The sequence below is a fragment of the Dasypus novemcinctus genome, chromosome 24, assembly GCF_030445035.2.
Source record: "Dasypus novemcinctus isolate mDasNov1 chromosome 24, mDasNov1.1.hap2, whole genome shotgun sequence".
NCBI classification, from domain to species: domain Eukaryota; kingdom Metazoa; phylum Chordata; class Mammalia; order Cingulata; family Dasypodidae; genus Dasypus; species Dasypus novemcinctus.
The window spans coordinates 50,116,821-50,127,103 of NC_080696.1; the positions used below are offsets into that span (position 1 = coordinate 50,116,821).

The 10,283-nt window shown below is 40.4% G+C and overlaps 1 long non-coding RNA gene across 1 annotated transcript; it reads left to right on the plus strand.

Moving 5' to 3' along the window:
• Positions 1-271: 271 nt before the first annotated feature.
• LOC111766912 (uncharacterized) lies at positions 272-9,930 on the plus strand. The gene is made up of 3 exons (XR_002798835.2): positions 272-369; positions 9,521-9,605; positions 9,763-9,930. It is a non-coding gene; the product is annotated as an uncharacterized lncRNA (long non-coding RNA).
• The last annotated feature ends 353 nt before the right edge of the window (positions 9,931-10,283 follow it).

Sequence of the window (10,283 nt, forward strand, 5' to 3'; positions counted from 1 at the left end):
ATTTACAATGGGTCCACACCCATCAGAATGTGGACCAAAACCAAGAACACGTCCAAACTTGTAGACAATTCAGTCATCCACCACACTAGTAAATCTACAGACTACAAGAAATAAATTTCGTTGTTTTAAGCCACTAAGTTTTGGTTTGTCTAATATATAAGAAGGTTTACAATAGACTCAATTTTTACTGGCTCTTTTAGAAATCAATAAAAAAGATAAGAGACTTCCGGCAAGATGGTGGCTGAGTGAGCTTGCCTTGCCGTCTCTCCTGGGAAGAGGCAGCTGGGCACCGCTGGAGGTTCTCCGGGACCAGGCTTTTTCAGGATTTTTTCAGGGCAGGAAGTGTCTGGACATCGATTTGGTGGGAAGGTAACGGAAAGGACTGGTCTATAAGATATAAATTGGGACTTTTCAGGAGGGGGAGGCAAGATGGCGGCTGAGTGAACTTCCCGGTTACTAGCTCCTGGGGGGAATTGGTTGGGAGGCGTCGGAGACTCTTTGGGACTGGCTGTTTCGGGATTTTTCCTGGTCCGGAGGTGTGTGGACATCGATTTGGAGGGAAGGTAACAGAGAGGATCCATCTGTGAAATATACACGGAGATCCCAGCTACGTGTGGAGGATTCCCTCCTTGGGTAGGCGGAGCCGAGGCAGCTAGCACCGCGCGGAGCCCCGGCGGGCGGCGGCCAGGGTAGCCGATTCCGGCCGAGCCCGGCTGAGCCGCAGCGGGCGGGGGGGCGGAGCCCGGCTGAGCTCGGCCGAGCCCAGCCGCGCCACGCCGGGCGGCGAGCGGGAGAGCCGCGCCTCGCCGCGAGCGGGAGAGCCGAGCCGCGCTGCGCCGCGCCGGGCGGCGGGCGGGAAAGCCGAGCCCGGCCGAGCCCAGCCGAGCCCAGCCGAGCCGCGGCGGGCGGCGGGCGGGGGACCGGAGCCCAGCTGAGCCCAGCCGAGCCTGGCGGCGGGGTTTCTGTTCTTTGGTTTTTTTTTATTTTTTATTTTTTGTTGTTGTTGTTGTTCTTGTTGTTCTTTTTTTTTTTTTTCAATCCTCTCTTTCTTGTCCCCAATATTCTTCTTATACTATTTTACCTTAACAATACAATAGGTCCTACAGGAAATACCTCACATTTGCTGGGTTTCCTCACCCTCCACTGCCGCATTGCTCTGTGAATAGATTTAGCCTATCTACACTATCCCCTTTCCCCTACAACTTGATATCCTCCACCATCTGCTATCTCTCCTATATTCCATCTCCCTTTCTTTGATCCACAAAGTGTCTAACTCTTAATTTCTAATACCTTTGTTTAGTTTTCCATCTGGTATTCGTCCCTGAAACTATTACCTTTCTTTTCTCTTTCCCTCTCTCATGAAAACAATAGCCTCTTAGTACGTACCACATTCCTCCCATATTCAGTCGTCTACCTCATTATAGGTACTTTCCTACTACTATAACTCTACACAATTTACATGATCTAACCTCCATCCTCCCAGAACTCATATTGTTGCTTTGTAAACATATATCACCAATACTACTTCACACTTTTTCCTTCCTTACACAATTGACTTTCCCCAGCACTAATACTTTCCTTTAAAGTGAGCTTAACTAGCAATAAGAAATTGGAATAAGAAGAACAAAGTGACAAAGAGAAGATATAACACTTACGCAAAAACAACAGCTAATTAATCTCCAAGACTAGACAAAGAAGCTAAGGAACTGATTAAACCCTTCAAGAAAAAATGTTGACAAGACAGCAACAAAAATCTACAAACCAAACCAGTAATCAGGAAAACATGGCTGAATCCAATCAACAAACTGAAAATCAGGAAGGGGGGCAGGACTTCGCACAAGCAATGAAAGATCTCAGAACACTTATCACCGACAAATTTGATGAAGTAATGAAAGAGGTTAACAGCGTGAAGACAACACTCGGAGGGGAAATTGCAGACATGTGCAAAAAAATAACAGATATGATGGAAATGAACACCACAATTCAAGAAATCAAAAATACACTTGCAGCAAATATCAGCAGACTAGAAGAGGCAGAGCAGAGAATTAGTGATGTGGAAGACAGTGCATTGGAAATCAAACAGATAGTAGAAGTGGTCAATAAAAAGGTAGAAAAAATCCAGATAGGACTTAGGGACCTGAATGATAACGCAAAACGCTCAAACATACGTATTATAGGCATTCCAGAAGGAGAAGAGAAGGGAAAGGGGTCAGAAGGAGTGTTGCAGGAAATAATGAATGAAAACTTCCCAAATCTACTGAAAGAGACAGATGTACATATCCAAGAAGCACAGCGCACTCCACTGGTCATAAACCCCAACAGGCCCACCCCAAGACATATACTTGTCAAATTATCCAATGCTCAAGACAAAGAAAAAATTCTAAAAGCAGCAAGAGAAAAGAAAACCATCACATACAAGGGAAACTCCATAAGATTAAGTGCTGATTTCTCATCTGAAACGATGGAGGCAAGAAGGCAGTGGTATGATATAGTCAAGGTACTAAAGGAAAAAAATTTCCAACCAAGAATACTCTATCCAGCTAAATTAGCATTCAAAAATGATGGAGAGTTCAAAATATTCACAGATAAACAGAAACTGAAAGAGTATATCAACAAGAAACCTCCCCTTCAAGAAATTCTTAAGGGAATTCTGCAGGAAGAAAGGAAAAAACAGGACAGTCAGAGATGGAGGAGAGTGTAAAAGCAACAAGAAAGACAAAAATAGAAGGGGAAAATAAAATAATACAAACAAAATATAACAAACACAAATCCAACCAAAATATGGCTACCATAAATAACTCTCTAAACGTAATAACACTGAATGTCAATGGATTAAACTCACCTATCAAAAGATTCAGACTGGGACACTGGATAAGGAAATACGACCCATCTATATGCTGCCTACAAGAGACACATCTTAGACCCAGAGACTCATGGAGGTTGAAAGTGAATGGCTGGAAAACAATCATACAAGCAAACAACAACCAAAAAAAGGCAGGAGTAGCTATATTAGTATCAGACAAAATAGACTTTAAATGCGAAACAATTGTGAGAGACAAAGAAGGATACTATATTTTAGTGAAAGGGACAATTTGTCAAGAAGATCGAACAATCATAAATATTTATGCTCCTAACAAGGGCGCCTCTAAATATGTGAGGCAAACGCTGGAAAAACTAAGTGAAAGAATAGATGCATCTACAATTATAGTGGGGGATTTTAATACACCACTATCAACTCTGGACAGAACATCTCAAAAGAGAATCACTAAAGAAACAAAACATTTGAACAGTATATTAGAAGAGCTGGATCTAATAGACATATATAGATCATTACACCCAAACACAGCAGGATATACATTTTTCTCAAGCGCACATGGAACATTCTCCAAGATTGACCATATGCTAGGCCACAAAGAAAGGCTTAATGAATTCAGAAAGATTGAAATCATACAAAACAATATCTCTGACCACAGTGGAGTCAAGCTGGAAATTTGCAAGGGACAGAGACCCAGACTTCACATGACAATTTGGAAATTAAACAGCACACTCTTAGAAAAACAGTGGGTCAAAGAGGAAATCTCAAAAGAAATCAATGACTACCTTGAAACAACTGATAATGATAACACAACATACCAAAATTTATGGGATGCAGCAAAAGCGGTACTGAGAGGGAAATTTATAGCCATAAATTCATATATCAAAAAAGAAGAAAGAGCAGAAATTGAAGAATTAACTGCACATTTGAAGGAATTAGAAAAACAACAACAAAGTAACCCAACAGGAAGAAGAAGGAAGGAAATAACAAAGATAAGAGCAGAACTAAATGAAATAGAAAATAAGAAAGCACTTGAAAAAATAAACAAGACCAAGAGCTGGTTTTTTGAGAAGATCAACAAAATTGACAAACCTTTAGCGAGACTAACAAAGAAAAAAAGAGAAAAGATGCAAATACACAAAATAAGAAATGAGAAAGGTGAAATCACCACTGACCCCACAGAAATAAAGACTATCATAAGAGGATACTTTGAAAAACTATATTCCAACAAAAATGACAATTTAGAGGAAATGGACAAATTCCTAGAAATACATAAGCAGCCCATACTGACAAAAGAAGAAATTGATGATCTTAACAAACCAATCACAAGCAAAGAGATAGAATCAGTCATTAAAAATCTCCCAACTAAGAAGAGCCCAGGGCCAGACGGCTTCACAGGTGAATTCTACAAAACATTCCGGAAAGAACTAACACCAATCCTGTTGAAACTATTCCAAAAAATCGAAACAGAAGGAACACTGCCTAATTCCTTCTATGATGCCAACATTACCCTAGTACCAAAGCCAAACAAAGACACCACAAGAAAGGAAAATTACAGACCAATTTCTCTAATGAACCTAGACGCAAAAATACTTAACAAAATACTTGCTAATCGTATTCAACAACACATTAAACGAATTATACACCATGACCAAGTGGGATTTATTCCAGGTATGCAAGGATGGTTCAACATAAGAAAATCAATCAATGTAATACACCATATAAACAGATTGAGAGAAAAAAACCACATGATTATATCTATAGATGCAGAAAAGGCATTTGACAAAATACAGCACCCCTTCCTGATAAAAACACTCCAAAAGATCGGAATACAAGGAAACTTTTTGAACATGATAAAGAGTATATATGAAAAACCTAAAGCCAACATTGTTTACAATGGCGAAATCCTGAAATCCTTCCCTCTAAAATCAGGAACAAGACAAGGATGCCCATTGTCTCCGCTCCTATTTAACATTGTCTTGGAAGTACTTGCTCGAGCACTGAGACAAGAACCAGATATAAAAGGCATTCAAATTGGAAGGGAAGAAGTCAAAATTTCATTATTTGCAGATGACATGATCCTATATATAGAAAACCCTGAGAGATCTACAACAAAGCTCCTAGAACTCATAAATGAGTTTAGCAAAGTCGCAGGTTATAAGATCAATGCGCAAAAATCAGTAGCATTTCTATACACCAATAATGATCAAGATCAGGAGGAAATCAAGAAACAAATACCATTCACAATAGTAAATAAAAAAATCAAATACTTAGGAATAAATTTAACTAAAGATGTAAAAAACTTATACATCGAGAACTATACAAGATTGTTCAAGGAAATCAAAGAAGACCTAAATAAATGGAAGAATATTCCCTGTTCATGGATAGGAAGACTGAATATTATTAAGATGTCTATCCTACCAAAACTGATCTACACATTCAATGCAACCCCAATAAAAATCAACACAGCCTTCTTTAAGGAACTAGAAAAACTAACTATGAAATTTATTTGGAATAAAAAGAGGCCCCGAATAGCCAAAGACATATTGAAAAAGAAAAACGAAATAGGAGGAATCACACTTCCTGACTTCAAAACATACTACAAAGCTACAGTAGTGAAAACAGCATGGTACTGGCATAAGGAGAGACACACAGACCAATGGAATCGAATTGAAAGTTCAGATATAGAACCTCATGTATATAGCCATATAATATTCGATAAAGCCACCAAACCCTCTCAACTGGGAGAGAATGGCCTATTCAACAAATGGTGCCTGGAGAACTGGATAGCTATATGTAGAAGAATGAAAGAGGATTACCATCTCACACATTATACAAAGATCAACTCAAGATGGATCAAAGACCTAAATATAAGAGCCAAGAACATAAAGACCTTGGAAAGCAGTGTAGGGAAACATCTACAGGACCTTGTAATAGGAAATGGCTTCATGAATATCACACCAAAAGCACGAGCAGCAAAAGAACAAATAGATAAATGGGACTACCTCAAAATTAAAGCCTTCTGCACCTCAAAGGTGTTTGTCAAGAAAGTAAAAAGGGAACCCACACAATGGGAGAAAATATTTGGCAACCATATATCTGATAAGAGACTTATAACTTGCATATATAAAGAACTCATAGATCTCGAAAACAAAAAGATAAACAACCCATTTAAAAAATGGGAAAAAGATTTAAACAGACACTTCTCCAAAGAAGAAATACAAATGGCTAAAAAGCACATGAAAAAATGCTCCAAATCCCTAGCTATCAGGGAAATGCAAATCAAAACTACAATGAGATACCATCTTACTCCCATAAGATTGGCAGCCATGAAAACAACAGTAGAATACAAATGCTGGAGAGGATGTGAAGAAAGGGGAACACTCATCCATTGCTGGTGGGAATGCAGAAGGATCCAACCATTCTGGAGGACAGTTTGGCAGTTTCTCAAAAAATTATCCATAGATTTGCCATATGACCCAGCAATACCACTGCTGGGTATATACCCATCAGATATGAAAACAAGGACACAAACCGATATATGTACACCAATGTTCATAGCAGCATTGTTCACCATCGCCAAAAGTTGGAATCAATCCAAAAGTCCATCAACAGATGAGTGGATCAATAAAATGTGGTATATACACACAATGGAATACTACTCAGCTGTAAGAACCAATACACTACAATCGCACGTGATAACATGGATGAACCTTGAGAATCTTATGTTGAGTGAAGCAACCCAGGCATTGAAGGACAAATACTATATGACCTCAATGATATGAAATAAGTTAACTGCCTCAGAGAGCTAGAGTCTGGAAAAGTGGCTTACTGGAAATCGGGGGGTGGAGGAAGGATGTGAGTTAATGTCTGTAGGGGTGGAATCTGTGATGAGCTGGGGGTAAGTATGAGCACAAAGAAGGGACAAAATGGGGGCAAGGGGTTACCTTCGGGTGGGGTTTTCTGGGTTTGAGGGGGGCTGGGGATGGGAAGAGGGGTAATATGGTCCAAGAAATAGGTGGGAGGGAGGGGCAACATACAAACATGGGAGAGTGCCAGAAGTTCATTGAGAACTAAATGTTGAGTAAAACGTATCAAAGTATAAGTAGGAGGGTTACCTGGTTAGGACGCTCAGGGGGTATGGTCTGATGCGGGAGGACTCTGGAGGGAATAGCTGAAGGCTCATTTTGCCAAGGTGGGTTCTACCATTGGGTGGGGTGGACCCATATCCTGGGGAAGACTAATGCCGTCGAATAGAGAGAACTGTATCTCTCGTGAGAAAGGACGGCTCCCAGGGCATTAGATTGGCAGGCGTTGTGGGCCCTAAGGGGAGGGGAAAATGGACGTGCAATGGATGGAATAAAGGTAAATAAGGGGGCGAAAGAGGAGTTATGTGAGAGTACACGAGGATGAATATAAAACAGCTAATATTACACCAAAAACATATAGGGGATGACAGACTAATAATGAAAACCATAAGACAAAACATAGGATAACTAAAAAATTTAGAAAACTGTACAACCTAAAGTATGGACCACATAGTAAGCACAAATGTTACCTTGTTTGAAAACTATAGTTTCGGAATCTGTACATCAGTTTCAGGAAATATGATATGAATAAGTTAAAAGATTATTGCTGTGGAAGGGAAAAGGTTTTATGGTGGATCTGGGGAAATACTGTATATTGTATATATGAATTTTGGTGATCTAAGACTCTTCTGAAGCTGACATTATGTTGGGATTCACTTTATGGGAAGTTTTGGATCACAGAGTGGTTCAACAATGGCAGCGGAGGAATACTGATATGGGATGTTATTGACAGGATATATATGGTTGACAGGGAGTTATACAGGGCATATGCCCAGGGTATATGGTAATATCTATATATACTCATAGTGGAAACAATTAAAAACAACAGCTGGGGGGGTACTGGGCTCCTGGCCGGGGGGTCACTGTTGTGGGCCCTGGGAGAGCAGCGGCAATCCTCCAGGTGCAACGGCAAGAACCAGGAAGGAAGGAGGGCCCAACAGTGGGCTCTTGATACTAATGGCTACACTTTTGAGCCTATGCACCTGCAATAAGAACAAGGCCTAGAGTAGCATTGTGCCTGGGGGTTTCCTCCTGACAGCCTTCATGTTACTCAAATGTGGCCACTCTCACAGCCAAACTCAGCGTGTAGATGTGATGCATTCCCCCCAGCGTGGGACACGACACCCGGGGATGAGCCTCCCTGGCACCGAGGGATCACTACCACATACCAGCTGAAGAAGCAACTAGAAAATGACCTTGAATTAAAGATTCAATGCGGAACAGCAGAATATACCTATCTACATATAATAACATGACTTCGGGAAGCAGTTTGACCTAATGTAAGGGGGAAATGGAAAAGAGAAATGAGATTATAAGGCTGTGAGTCTCTAAAAAAGAGTCTGGAGGTTGTCAGAAGGAATACCCCTATGTACAACTGAACAGAGTCTAAGAGACAGATAAGGTAGATACAACCCCAGGTATTGGTTCTTTTGAGGGATAAAGAGACCCACGGGTTCTATGGTCATGGCAGAAGGGGTTCACTGCCATGACCGATGGCCCTTCTTTGGAGCTGGTGTTTCTGCATGATGGAAATGGACTCAGAGGGGATCTCTTTTCACAAGACTTGCATGCTACTTTATTGGAATTGTAGTTGGTGCTGGGTTTAAGATATATGTAGGGGATTTGAATCTCTGGACTGATAATATGACACCCAGGCCCAGAGCCTCAACAGACTTCAGCTCCTACACTTTGACTTATTGGACTTACTCCACTCAGCTAACATGGAGTTGAAGAAGGTCAACCACCACAACATGGAGCCTAGAGTGTCTACAACTAGAAGCGGGAAGAGTGCATCCAGTACCCATGTGGAATCTAAGCCCTCACTTGACATAGGTGTGCAATGGACACAACCAATCCAATGTCCACAGAGAAAATGTGGAATGGGTGTGGGAACGGTAGCCATGGGGGCTGCTGGGTGTGGGGAACGGGAGGAAGAGATGAGATGTGGAGGCGTTTTCGGGACGTGGAGTTGTCCTGGATAGTGCTTCATGGACAATTACGGGACACTGTAGATCCCCCCAGGGCCCACTGGATGGAACATGAGAGAGTCTGGGCTATGATGTGGACCATTGACTATGGGGTGCAGTGATGTTCAGAGATGAACTTACCAGGTGCAATGGATGTATCACGATGATGGGAGAGAGTGTTGCTGTGGGGGGAGTGGGGGGCGGGGGCGGTGGGGTTGAATGGGACCTCATATATTTTTTTTAATGTAATTAAAAAATAATAATAATAATAAATAAATATTAAAAAAAAAGATAAGGATCCCAATTTTTAAAAGATTCAATAAAGTCATAAACAAGGCAATTTATATAAGAAGAATCACGAGTTAGCCATAAATATATATGAAGCCATGTCCAATAATACTATAGATCAAAGAACTTTTTAAAAGTCATTTCATTACGTACAAGTTTTGGCAGACTAGCTCAATGAAGATTGAAAGTAATGATAAAGGTATTGGGGGAGAGGGAAGGGGAGGAGACGGGGAGCGGGAGAGGAAAGTGGAGAGGAGGGGGGAAATAAATAAATCTTAAAAAAAAGATTGAAGACTAGGTTACCATTTGAAATTTGTTTGTTGAAATATATGAAGCATGGAAATAATTTTCATGTTTTTCAGATGTAACTATTTGTCTTAATATGATTTACTGGGAACAACATTCTTTGCCCAATATGCTGAGATGTCATCTTTATCATATACTAAGGTACTACATCCTTTTTTTTTTTTTTTACGTACTGGATGCTGGGGATTAAACCCAGGATCTCATATGTGGGAAGCTGGTGCTCAACTACTGAGTAACATCAGCTTCCTGAGTAGATTTTTTCATTTGTTTTCCTTGTGATTCATTTTTGTTTTCTCAGGAAGCACCAGGAACGGAACCAGGGACCTCCCATGTGGGAGTTGGGACGGAGCTCAACGGCCTGAGCAACATCTGCTCCCTACATACTTCTTGTCTACCTACTCCCTAAGGAGCTGTCACTTAACTATTCTACAAATTAAAGAAATTTCATACGTATTTACATTACTCTGCTTTTTCTGAAATTTCCTAGATGTATTTTAAATATTCTGATAAGAAAACAAAAAGCAAAGCAAATAACATTTTCATGCACCAAAATGTGTCATTATTTTCATTGGAATCTTATCAAAGAAAATGAATATCCCTACTCATCTAGGAAAATGGAATACATTTTCATTTATTCAAGTTTTTTCATTGTTTTTTTAAAATTTACTTTCATTTTATTTTTTTAGCAAATTTTATTGTCTTTTTTTTTAAAGATACATAGATTACACAAATATTAAAAAACTTAAGAGGTTCCCATATCCCCCACTCCCCAATCCCCCCCACCACCACTCCTCCCACATCAACATCCCCTTTCTTCAT